This window comes from Monodelphis domestica, chromosome 1 (genome assembly GCF_027887165.1).
Source record: "Monodelphis domestica isolate mMonDom1 chromosome 1, mMonDom1.pri, whole genome shotgun sequence".
NCBI classification, from domain to species: Eukaryota; Metazoa; Chordata; class Mammalia; order Didelphimorphia; family Didelphidae; genus Monodelphis; species Monodelphis domestica.
Window position 1 is genome coordinate 20,559,457 of NC_077227.1, and position 14,293 is coordinate 20,573,749.

Sequence of the window (14,293 nt, forward strand, 5' to 3'; positions counted from 1 at the left end):
CAATCTAATTAAAAAAAGGAAAGAAGAAAGGCAAATTAACCGCATCAAAGATGAAAAGGGAGATATCACCTCCAATGAAGAGGAAATTAAGGCAATCATTAAAAACTACTTTGCCCAACTATATGGCAATAAATATACCAACCTAGGTGATATGGATGACTATTTACAAAAATATAAATTGCCTAGACTAACAGAAGAAGAAATAGATTTCTTAAATAATCCCATATCAGAAAAAGAAATCCAACAGGCCATCAAAGAACTTCCTAAGAAAAAATCCCCAGCCTGACAGATTCACCAGTGAATTCTATCAAACATTCAAAGATCAGCTAACTCCAATACTATACAAACTATTTGACATAATAAGCAAAGAGGGAGTTCTACCAAACTCCTTTTATGACACAAACATGGTACTGATTCCAAAACCAGGCAGGCCAAAAACAGAGAAAGAAAACTATAGACCAATCTCCCTAATGAATATAGATGCAAAAATCTTAAATAGGATACTAGCAAAAAGACTCCAGCAAATGATCAGAAGGGTCATCCACCATGATCAAGTAGGATTCATACCAGGGATGCAGGGCTGGTTCAATATTAGGAAAACCAATCACATAATTGACCACATCAACAAGCAAACCAACAAGAACCACATGATTATCTCAATAGATGCAGAAAAAGCCTTTGATAAAATACAACATCCATTCCTACTAAAAACACTAGAAAGCATAGGAATAGAAGGGTCGTTCCTAAAAATAATAAACAGTATATATCTAAAACCATCAACTAATATCATCTGCAATGGGGATAAACTAAATCCATTCCCATTAAGATCAGGAGTGAAACAAGGATGCCCATTATCACCTCTATTATTTGACATTGTATTAGAAACACTAGCAGTAGCAATTAGAGAAGAAAAAGAAATTGAAGGCATTAAAATAGGCAAGGAGGAGACCAAATTATCGCTCTTTGCAGATGACATGATGGTCTACTTAAAGAATCCTAGAGATTCAACCAAAAAGCTAATTGAAATAATCAACAACTTTAGCAAAGTTGCAGGATACAAAATAAACCCACATAAGTCATCAGCATTTCTATATAATTCCAACACAGCTCAGCAGCAAGAACTAGAAAGAGAAATCCCATTCAAAATTACCTTAGACAAAATAAAATACTTAGGAATCTATCTCCCGAGACAAACACAGGATCTATATGAACACAACTATAAAACACTTTCCACACAACTAAAACTAGACTTGAAAAATTGGAAGAACATTAACTGCTCATGGGTAGGACGAGCCAATATAATAAAAATGACCATTCTACCCAGACTCATCTATCTATTTAGTGCCATACCCATGGAACTTCCAAAAAATTTTTTACTGATTTAGAAAAAACCATAACAAAGTTCATTTGGAAGAACAAAGGATCAAGGATATCCAGGGAAATAATGAAAAAAAAATACAAAGGAAGGGGGACTTGCAGTCCCAGATCTCAGACTATATTATAAAGCAGCGGTCATCAAAACAATTTGGTACTGGCTAAGAGACAGAAAGGAGGATCAGTGGAATAGACTGGGGGCAAGCAACCTCAGCAAGACAGTATATGACAAACCCAAAGATCCCAGCTTTTGAGACAAAAATCCACCATTTCATAAAAACTGCTGGGAAAATTGGAGGACAGCGTGGGAAAGATTAGGTTTAGATCAACACCTCACACCCTACACCAAGATAAATTCAAAATGGGTGAATGACTTGAACATAAAGAAGGAAACTATAAGAAAATTAGGTGAATACAGAATAGTATACATGTCAGACCTTTGGGAAGGGAAAGACTTCAAAACCAAGCAAGAATTAGAAAGAGTTACAAAATGCAAAATAAATAATCTGGAATACATCAAATTAAAAAGTTTTTGTACAAACAAAACAAATGTAACTAAAATCAGAAGGGTAGCAACAAATTGGGAAACAATCTTCATAAAAACCTCTGACAAAGGTTTAATTATTCAAATTTACAAAGAACTAAATCAATTGTACAAAAAATCAAGCCATTCTCCAATTGATAAATGGGCAAGGGACATGGATAGGCAGTTCTCAAATAAAGAAATCAAAACTATTAACAAGCACATGAAGAAGTGTTCTAAATCTCTTATAACCAGAGAGATGCAAATCAAAACAACTCTGAGGTATCACCTCACACCTAGCAGATTGGCTAACATGACAGCTATGCAAAGTAATGAATGCTGGAGGGGATGTGGCAAAGTGGGGACACTAATTCATTGCTGGTGGAGTTGTGAACTGATCCAACCATTCTGGAGGGCAATTTGGAACTATGCCCAAAGGACACTAAAAGACTGTCTGCCCTTGATCCAGCCATAGCACTGCTGGGTCTGTACCCCAAAGAGATAATAAGGAAAAAGACTTGTACAAGAATATTCATAGCTGTGCTCTTTGTGGTGGCCAAAAATTGGAAAATGAGGGGATGCCCATCAATTGGGGAATGGCTGAACAAACTGTGGTATATGTTGGTGATGGAATACTATTGTGCTAAAAGGAATAATAAAGTAGAGGAATTCCATGGAGACTGGAACAACCTCCAGGAAGTGATGCAGAGCAAAAGGAGAAGAACCAGGAAAACATTGTACACAGAGACTGATATGCTGTGGTACAATCGAAGGTAATGGACTTCTCCATTAGTGGCAATGCAATGACCCTGAACAATCTGCAGGGATCTAAAAAACACTATCCACAAGCAGAGGATAAACTGTGGGAGTAAAAACACCAATGAAAAGCAACTGCTTGACTGCAGGGGTTGAGGGGATATGACTGAGGAGAGACTCTAAATGAACACTATAATGCAAATACCAACAACAGGGAAATGGGTTCAAGTCAAGAACACATGTGATAACCAGTGGAATCGTGTGTCGGCTATGGGAGAGGGAAGGGTGGTGGGAGGGGGCGAGGGGAGGAAAAGAAAATGATCTTTGTTTCCAGTGAATAACATTTGGAAATGACCAAATAAAATAATGTTTAAAATTAAAAAAAAAAAAGAAATAGCTACCTAATAGATACTTAATTTAAGTTAAATTAAATTTTTATTTTTATTAAATTTTATTTCTTATAAAATAATAAAAATATATAATAAATATAATATACAATAAAATAAAATATATAATAAAATAATAAATAAATAAAACTTAAATTAAGCTAAATTAAATTAAATTAAAATAGATACCTAACTTAAAGGAAGAGTTCTCTTTGCATTGCTGTCTGAGCTGTAAATGAGTGTGGTTGGCTTTTTTCCTCATGGACATTCATAAGTCATTTTAGAAGACAAGACCTTTTTAAAGATATTAGAGTGGTCAAAGTGCTGAGAGGCCCAAGTTCAAATCCAGCCTCTGAAACTCACTAGTTAGATGATTCTGGGATGAGCTGCCTTGCTTTCTTGACCCTCAATGATCTCATCTGTAAAATGTGGATGATAATAACTATATTATTGATATACTGATGATAATAACTACGTGGGGTTTTGGTGAAAGTCAAATAAGAAAATATTTATAGGATACCCTTGGGAAAATTATGGTGCTACAAATCCTTTGGTTAATTTTGTGATCTCTCAAATGTTAAGATTTTTGAGTAGTCAAGGACAGATAGACTGTAGATTGTTTTCATTTTCCAAATCAAGTCATAGCTTTAACACTAAACATGTATGAAGCACTCGAATCAGAAGGTGGGAGTCTTAGTCTGGATGCATTCTTGACGGTATGACCTTGGACAAGTCCCTGCTCTCTAAGCCTCAATTCCTTACTTACAAAACAAGGGGTTTTAACTCAAAAGGCTGTTCAGCACCTTCTAGATCAATGAGTCTGTGGTCTTAATGCTACCATAGTCACATGTGCTTGAGAAAACCAAGGACTAGAGTAGGTTGCATCAATGTCAATGAAGCAGGGAATTATCCAAAATTGACCAGAATCAGGCATCAGGAGGTAAGACAAGATGAAAAAGTTTGAGGAGGCAAAATGGCCAAGAATCTCAAGGGGGTGGGGGAAATGAAAAGGAGAAGGAAAAGGGGAGTCCTAGCAAATCTACATCTCAAACCATTCTACAAAGCAGAAATTCTCAAACCGATTTTTGCGAAGATGGCAAAAAAAAAGAAAATGATACATGTTGGAGAAGCTGTGGATAACAGGCACGTCGATTCCTGTTGGTGGAGCTCTGAATGGTTTCAACTCTTCTGGAAGGCAATTGGGAACTGTATACAAAAAGTTAAAAGCCAGAGCGTGCCCTTTGATTCAGCCATACCACTGCTAGGTCTGTACCCTCAAAGAGATCAAGGAAAGAAGAAAAGCTTCCCAGTGGACCAAAAGAGAGCATCTCTTTTTGCAGCAATGAAACACTATCAACTACGAAGATAGCTATAGGTTGGGGAATGACTGAACAAATCATGGTACATTAATGTAATGGAATACTTTTGAGTTGTAAGAAATGAGGAAAAAGTTGATTTCAAAGAGATATGGAAAGACTCGTATAAACTGAGGAAAAGCAAAGTCAGCAGAGCCAGAAGAACAATTCCAACTATAACATCAATATGACAAAACTAAATTCAAAGGCTTGTGTAAACTGATGAAGACTGATGTGAGCACAACCAGGAAAATGATTTATTCGATGGCCAACAATGCTGTAAAAAAGGAATCATTTGGAAGGGTACATGAACTCTGTTCCACACAAGGAACATCTGTGATTCCAAAGGATCAGTGAGGAAGTATTCTCTCCAGAGAGGTAAGGACGCAGGGAGCAGGAGGAGAAATATAATTTGGGGGACATGGTCTTCTTCTCGATCTGTCCACAGAAAAGGCCATAAGCCTGGGTAGTCATCTGGCAGGTCCAAAAGATGGAGCTACCTCAATTCCTCCAGACCTGTTCTGTCTTCGGGCTGTGGTTGGCTCCAGATTGGTGGTGCTTGCAGATCCAAGATGGTGGGTGTCCTTCGAGGGGATGACCTCTTGCCCACCCCCTTTGGTGGGCTCTGGGTCAGCCCTTCCTTCATACCTCACTGCTGGTTTTAGGAATTTCTATACTTTTTTTTTTGGCAATAAACTCAAAATACTGATAAAAAAAATTTTTGTCTTGTTCGACTACACATATTTGTAATAAGGATATTCCCTCCCTAATTGGGTAGGGATGAGAAGGGAAGAAACTAGATTCCTGTTGACTGAATTTTTTAAATTGAATTTTGAAAATTTGAAATTTGAAAAAATTTGAAAAATGGAATGGCGTCACTAATTCCCACCCCCTCCATCTTTACCAGGTCACAGGAGAAAACCATCGACTCAGAGGTCTACATATAGATTTGGGGAAAAAGTTTTGCAAACCAGTTTGAGACAGGAAATCACTCAATTATCTAATTTTAATAAGGGTAAAAGGCAAAGAGGTGGCTCACCGGATAGAGAGACAGTCCCTTCCTAACACTTAAGAGGGGAGGCTGGACAACACTCAGGGACATTGCCTCATGTTCAATAACTATTCAAAAGGCTGGTCCAAGGCAGCTTTTTGGGGATGTCATTTGTATCTTGTGCTTTATTGGAGCTTGTCTGATGGATCCATTAAAAAAATGGATGATAGAGGAGGCAGCTGGGTGGCTCAGTGGAGTGAGAGCCAGGAAAGAGACAGGAGTCTTGGGTTCAAATCTGACCCAGATACTTTCTAGCTCTATGACCCTGGGCAAGTAACTTCACCCCCATTGCCCTTTCTGCTCTTCTGCTTGGAATCAATACATAATATTTATTCTAAGATAGAAGGCAAGGGCTTTAAAAATAAAATGAAAGTGGGTGATAGGGTGGGGATCTATTTTGAAATGGTGTTATCTTGGCTTCATAAATGGGCAGTCCTAGTGCTGCACCGGGGTCCACAAAATGCTACAAGCCCTAGAGGAAGCTTTGTAGTAGGTTCAGTGGATCTTCCATGGAAGGCTCATGGGAGAAGTTGGATGGTGATCCTGTAGGATGAGACATGGTGGTGGAATTACTCCACTCTCCCACCCCTGTCATGGAAGCTGCTCCCACAAGGATGAGATCATAGGTTCACTGAAGAAGTGAAATGTTTCCCCCAGTAACTATATGTGAAATCAAATTTGGCCCAGACTAAATTGAATTTGAGTGTTAAATGGTAATGCCATGCCAGTGTCCCTACAGGATGCCTACGCTGACACATAAGGTAATGGAAAGAAGGTCAAGCTTACAAACAGGAGACACTGTGGTTTGAATCCCACCGTTGCCATTCTCAGAGCTCAGGAATGAGGCTTTTTTTTTTTCTAAGCCTTAGTTTCTTCATTGGCAAACTGAAAATCCCAAAGCCTTTAAGACCTCCCCCCCCCCAAGGCAATCATGAGAATCAAATGAGAGTAAAATAACAATAAGCCTTCAAGCATTCGATAAATACCAGGTGTCATTTTTGGAGATATCCTGTGATCTAGGCTTTCCTTCTCCAAACCAGAATGAGAATTCCAGAGTGATGAGGATACATATAGCCACTGGGGTATGGAAGGCAAAAGGTACTGAATTGGGATTAGAACCCTTGGGTTCTAGGTACTACCTTGGGACCTTAGGTGAGTCCCTTTGGGTGACAGTTTCCCACTTATAAAATGGAAAGACTTGGGATAGGTGACTTCTAAAGTATGTTCCAGATTTAGAACTATGATCCTCAGATACTCTTCCATCTCCTCTCAGCCAGGTCTTGGTAACCAACACAGAGCTTCATAGATACCTCCTGGGCACATAGAATGCTCTCATTGACTCCGGGCTCATCAAACTCTCAGATCTGAGAACACCATCGTAGACTACTCACCCACAAGGTCCTCTTTCTCTTCTGCTATCCACAAACCAGGATGTCCTTCCAGTCCCAGAGTGAGTTAATCTGTCTTCTACCATACTCTTGGTTACCAAAAAGCATACTCCGTGAGTAGCTGCTTCCGCATCCTCCAATCTGGTACTGGATCCTGCCTTATGTGAATAGCTCTTCTCTGCAGCTCTTTTCTTCAAAACACAAGCTGTGCCTCCTGATACAATTCCTGAATCTAGGCATAAGCCTCCTGGGATTCTGACATGTTGAAGCTTTCACCAGTAAGAGTATCTCAACCATTATGGGTAAATGAAGCTGGGCAGAGCATCATCTTGTTAGACACCTATATGTAAAGTTAAGCAAATTGACCTTAATTACAGTTAGTAATTATCAAAAGTAGGATTTGAACTCAGTTCTTGGTCCAATAATATATTTTAAAATGAGAATGTGTGTACAGGTAGGAGGATAGGTGAAAAATCAAATTTCTTTTCCATTGCTTCATATAAATCCTCTTGGTTTTAACTCTAAACGTCTGTCTTAGAATCAATACTGTATATTAACTCCAAGGCAGAAGACTGGTGAGGGCTATGCAATAGGAGTTAAGTGACTTGCCCAGGGTCACACAGCTAGGAAATATCTGAGGCTGGATTTGAGCCTAGGACTTCCCATCTCCAGATCTTGCTCTCATTCTATTGAGTCACCTAGTTGTCCTCCTCCTCAGGAATGATAAACCTGCTTACTGTCAGGTTTTCAGAAGCCTGGAAGTACAGTCTTCCAACTTCAATTTCCTCTGTTTTAATAAGTTATACAATGAGAATTCTTATTCTTGGGAATTGATAGAGGACAGGGTTGATGAAGTGAAAGACTTGTCCTTGGGGAGAACCTGACAGGAAGCCCTGATCCTGGACCTATAACCCAGGAGAGCTGGGCCAACAATTACAGGGAGATTGAGGGACTCTATAGTCTAGAATCCAGAAAGTCTTGGCAGGAATCAGGGAATCCTGGCTAATCCAAAACAAGCTGGGGTTCTAGAAGATAGGAAGTCAAAGTAAGAAAGAGCAACCAGAACTTAGAGTTCAAGTTAGGCAAGTTCTCAGGTTCCAAGAAGTTAGGTATTATCTATCACTCATGGATGTGCCAAAAAGCCATGCTTAATCTAACCTCTGGAATGACTGTTTCCCTAGCTTGATAATTTGTAGACAGACCTTCTGACAAGGTCAGGGTTCTCTGCCCTCTCCAACATGATGTCTGTAACATCACTACAGTTCAGAACATTCCCCATTAAGTCTAATGCCTGTGGCTGAATGATTGAGCATCTTAATGCTTACCTTAGTAGGATGGAGTACCTGGATTGAGAACATACCAATCCATTCCACCTTTACACCGGCATTTGTACCAATGGCTGGACTCTCTCTCTCTCTCTCTCTCTCTCTCTCTCTCTCTCTCTCTCTCTCTCTCTCTCTCTCTCTCTCTCTCTCTCTCTCTCTCTCTCTCTCTCTCTCTCTCTCTCTCTTCTCTCTCTCTCTCTCTCTCTCTCTCTCTCTGACCTTCTTATGTTCTCTTTTTGGCCAGTGGGACTTCATAGAACCATCTAGTAATAGAATATCAAGCGTAAGAGGCACTGTAGGGGCCAGCTAATCTAACTTTCATCTCAGTGGGTCTCTACCTCTACCATATGCCAAGTGAATGGTCACTGAGTCTTGCCTTCAAAAAATTCCATTGAAGGGGAACTCATTACCTTCAGATTTTGATTCCTCTATTGCCTAGCCCTAATTCTTGGGAAGTTTGCCCTTCCCTCAAGCCTAAGCTTGCTTCTCTGAAAATTCCACTCAGGGCTCCCCATTGTGCCCTTTGGAGTAAAGCTGATCAAGTCCAATTTCTTTTCCACTTCATGTAATTGAATAATCCTATCACATCTCCTGCTAAGTCTCCTTTTCTTCAGGCCAGACAGTCTCAGTTTCTTCATCAGTTCTCCCATGGTATCCTCTCAAGGCATTCCATCATCCTGGTCACCTTCCTTGGGAAGGATGCTCTCCAGTGGATCAATGTCTTTCTCAAAATGTAGTACCTGGAATTGGATCCATCGACATTTATTTTTGTGGTACCTCCTCTGTGCCACATTCTAAGTATAGATGGTCTCCTCCTCATGTTGGTATTCTAGAGATAAGCACTGAATCTGCAAACTCCTCACCCTTCCGGCCTTCGAAGCTTGCTGCCTTTTTACTTTGGGTAAATGTAGGTCCTCTGCTGAGCCTAGCTGTTACCTTTGTAATGTTCCTGTGCTGCCCACATAGTAAAAACTAGGCAAACCATAACCATTTAATACCAGGAGTACTGTGCCTGGTGCATGACAAGCACTTAATAAATGCTTTTTTTCATTCATTCATTCATTCATTCATTCACTTATCCAGATGCTAGAAAACATTTAGCTTCTAAGATTGCATTAAGGATAAAGCCCAATGCCATTATCCATTTTCTAGGGCAAAAAAACAATTTGGGAGCTGAGAACAGAGGGAAGGTGCCTTTGGGAAAGGTTGCCTTTCATTTTCTTGACCCTCTGGCTATCTTCCTCTCCTTTCCCCCCATTAGTGTTCCCCAAGAATAAGGTCCTCTCCTTATTTATGACTTTTTCCCCTCAAAAAAGTGCTACTTAGAAAGCATCTCCCACTTAATGCCCTTTCTCCATCTGCTGCCTGGGAACAGACGTGCTTGAACATGGCAGCCCCTTGGAGCAGGGTTACTGGGCTGCCAGGGTACAGATTGCTTCTCATTAGTGGGTAGCAGCAACATTGGCAGAGGGAACCCTGGTTCAACACATTCAGAAGGAAGGAAGGTAAAACCTTGGTGCTAATTTTTCGTGGGCTTACGCCTCCGTCCAGGAAATGAGTGTCTTGGCATCTCCTTTTCAAGCTACACAGTCCTCTGGACTACGCGACGGCTCCCCCAGGCACCAGGGGCAAAGTGTTCCACTGTAGAAGGTTTCTTCCGAATTGGAATCGTGTCTATCATGACCTAAAATAACCCAGGTCAGCATGTCCTAAAGGGCGGCCCCATTGTCTTGAGTGCCAGAGAGGGATCGGAGGATCTCAGCTTGTAGAGTCGGAAGGAACCTGAGGTCATCCAGGTCATTCCCATCCTCATTTGACAGAGGAGCAAACGGGGATCCAGAGAGGCTAAATGACTTAGCCAGTATGGGGGGGTGGTGTCCTGGCCAGATTTCAGACGTAGCCCCTGGGAACTCTAAGTCGAGAGGACCCTTCTCTCTGCAAGTCCAAAGCCAGGGCCATCTCAGGCAACCAAGCAATCGATAAACATTTATTAAGCTCTTCATATGTCCCCAGCACAGTGCTAAGCACCAGGCATACAAGAAGAGGCAAAGAACAACCCTTGCCCTCAGGGAACTTATAATCTAATGAGGGAGAGAACGTGCAAGCAAATATAGAGCCAACAAGATTTACACAGGACAAATAGAAAATAATTAACAGAGAGAAGGCACCTGAATGAGCAGGGCTTGGGGAAGGCTTCCTGTAGAAGAAAGGTGGGATTTCCACTGGAATTTTACCTTTATGGTGATGAGAAGACAGTTTCTATGGGAACGATTTTACTGTTTTAAAAATTGAATATACTCTAATTTATAATGTATGTGACCCAGTATTCAAATTGGGACAGGATGTTTCATTTCTTCATGGAACAGCAGAGACTTGGGCATGGGTGCTCACATACTACACTGCGTACATTTGGACTCTGTTCACGGTATGCATATATGTATCATTAGAATTTCAAACACAGACATATACCAATATATTGTTTGTTTTCTCAAACCCTTAAATCTGTCTTATAATCAATAATAAATATCAATTTTAAGACAGAAGAGAGGTAAGAGCTAAATAACTGGGGGTAAGTGACTTGTCTAAGGTCATATAGCTAGGATGTATTGGAGGCTGGGTTTAAACTCAGCACCTTCCATCTTCAGGTCTGGCTCTTTATCCACTGAGCCACCTAGCACTTTCCTATATATTGTTAAGTTAGGTGTCATAAAATAGTAGAGAGAGAACAGGATCTTGAATTAGGAAGAACTGGGTTCAAATCCTATCTTAGACACTAACTAGCTGTGTGGTCTGAGGAAGATCTCTTAATAGCTTTGAATTCAGACAACTAAGAATGCAAGTTATAGCTTGGTTGTGATCATCTTTGTTCTGTGTGTGTGTGTGTGTGTGTGTATGAGAGAGAGAGAGAGAGAAAGAGAGAGAGAGAGAAATTTTTCTTCTTTCTGTTTAATTCAGAAGAAAAATCTCCAATGCAGTCATTTTTACCCACAGATCACCCCATTTATAAATTATTTTCATAGTTGACTTGTCTTCTGATGAAGTAAAACATCAGATGAATGTCTTAATCATGAGAGGAAACTATCAGTCAAACTTTAAATGAGACATTTCTGAAGCATCTATCAATTATTTATCACATCTTCCACATACAGAGAAATGTATGAATTTGGAAACATCAAACCAAGCAACGTGGAGGCTGAGTTGGGTTCTATTACGATGTGCTCTGAAGGCCATCTTTGATTATTTGAAAACAAAATGGTTTTCCAGTAAGCCCTGGAGTTTTTCATGTTAAAGTCATTTGTATTCTAGTTAGTACCTTATGAGGCTGCAATTATATATGGATCTTCACCTAAAAGGAAACAGACTTCGTTTCCCTTTTGTATTAACTCCTCTTTCTAGCTTTACTGGAGAGAAATCCCCTTCTAAGGACCTCACTTACTCATCTATTAAATAAGGGGTTAGACTTGGTGATTCCAGGGATCCCTTTCATACTCTGTCTCTGAAGCTAAATAGAACATGCTTCTCCATGCTATAATTCCAAGGAAGGTAAGGCTTTGGGGTAGTTGGGAACGACTTCTAGAAGAATGATACTCTGGACAGACAGTGGGTACAGATTGGACCATTAATATCTTCTTTACATCACTTCTTTGGCTAAAAATGACTTGTGGTTTTAATAAAGAGGATAAAGGCATTTCTCAGAAACTCAGTTTCCCCTCTTGTAAAATGGAGACAATATGCAATATCTACTTCATGAGATATATAAAGCATTCTGTAAATCTTAAAGTGCCATCAAAATGATTATTACTGATAGCATTATTATTAGTACAAATAGTTACTATTATTATAAATAATATAGTCACATATATTCCATTTTAGTATATGAGTATCAAGTAGTTCTATGATGTATAGTATAATACATAGTCAAATTATTTTAGCATGTAATCATATACTATATAATTACATAATATAATGGGAAACAATAAAATTATATGATATGAAATATAATATGGTTCTATAATATATAATATGACATATAATTATGTAACATAAAACTAGAATAATATATAGGAAAATATATCATAAATAGGAAAATAATAATAGGAGTATTTTGGAGGAGAAGGGCGCATGCAGGAACGTGGGCTGCATTTCTCTCGGCCATCCCTGGATGCCACAGGCCCTACACTCTGGACACACATCCACATCTCTGACATCAGAGCATTTGGCAACTCAGAGGGGTCAGTACACGGCATGGGGCAAACCATCCACCAATCAACATTTATTAAATACTGATGACTTGCCAGTCACTGAGTGGGGGGCTGGGGATACAAGTACAGGGCTGAGACATTCCCTGATCTGACAGAGGGGAAGGTGAGTGTGGGGTTCGAATTGATTTTACAGTAAGCTCTGTGAGACTGTCCAAATCTGTCATGTGGCTCATGGCCACAAGAAATGACTCCACAGAGACGGAGCACTGGAGGTCCCCGGAACAGTCCAGCCTTGGGAACTCATGAGGACGGATGCGGGCACCTGGACACCCCATTTCTAGAAATACAAGGCAGGTCACTGGGCATAAGGCACAAGATTTGGAGGCTACCTGAAAACCACAAAACAAATGGGCTCGTTCTGAGATTGGAAGCCTCCCCTGCCGAGGCTGGCTCCATGGTCACCATTCCTGTCCCTCCATTTCAGTCATTCATTCTTCAAACATTTGTTAAGGTACAAAGTGGAAAAGCTGTGGCACTTGGGACTGACCCCTAACTTTGCTACTAATTCTGGGGGGCTCTTAGGGGGAGCCACACTAAATCTATAGGTCTCCGTTTCCTCATCTTACAAAATAAGGAGGGGGTGAGGCTAGATGAGGGTAAAGGCTCCTTTGGGACCTTGGGAAAGACGTTTCCCTGTGGGGCATCTCATTTTTCCCAATTATAAGAGGTGGAGGCAGGGAATCCGAGATTCCCTCTAACTAAATCTGACTCTTTTATCCCATGACCTGCGTGGCCATGGGGAACTTGCCTCTCTAAGACTTCAGTTTCTCTCTCTATAAAGTGAATGGCCTCTAAGATCCCTTCTAGCTCCCTTTCCTTATCTCAGTCTCTGCATCTGAAAAATGAAGTGATTGAATTGTTGTTGTTGAGTCCTTTCAATCATGTCTGACTCTGTGGCACTATTTGGGTGTTTCTTGGGAGAAACACAAAAGTGGTTTGCTATTTCCTCCTCCTACTCGTTTTACAATTGAGGAAACTGAGGCCAATAGGATTAAATGGCTTGCCCAGGGTCACACAGCTAGTAAGTGTCTAAGGGAGAATTTGAACCCAGGAGAGAGTGTAGGCTGGGCACTCTCTCCACTGTGCCCAGAGCTGCTCCAGAAGTAGCATGAGGGAGTTTCTGAGGGACTTCCCAGCTCTCAATCTGTGTTCTGGTCTGCTATGGTTTCTGCCAGCTGCTATGGTGGTGATGGTGGGAGAGGGAGGCAGAGGAGTCCCTGTTCTAAAGGATATCATGGTCTAGTGGGGTCACAGATGGGCATCAATGTGCAGTTCCACAGAGGAAACCCACAAGGGGGTAGGGGGTGTTTGCTCAGCTGCTGAATGATCATTCGGCTTTAGGATCTGAATAAGACTGGGGGACCTCCCCCCTACACACACACACACACACACACACACACACACACACACACACACACACACACACACACACAGCTGCTGGATTCTGGTACAGAAGAGGAGGACAGCCAGCTTTCCCACAGCCCAAGCCTCCCAGCATGCTCCTGATAAAAGAGCTCATTAAAAAAATCAAAAGAAAAGCCACTCTGTTTACACAAAAGCAGCCCAGTGACAACAGCCCAGCCAGGCTGAAAATGTATGCACTGCCAGGCAGAGAGACTTCTATTCCATTTATTTACATTTCACCCCAAAGCAGCAGCGGTTGCTATAACAACGGACCACTGCTGTCTCCCTGAGAAAGGTGATTAGCGGCTGGGCTCCCAGCTGCACAAATCAGTTTCAGGCTCTTCAGAGAGCTTTGTCATCAGAGAAAATATTATGACAGTTCTGCTTTCTCTCCACATCCCTGTCCCCCCCCCCCCATCTTCTTCTTGGGGGGAAGAGTGGGGGAATGAATCCAGGAGTAGGGATAGCT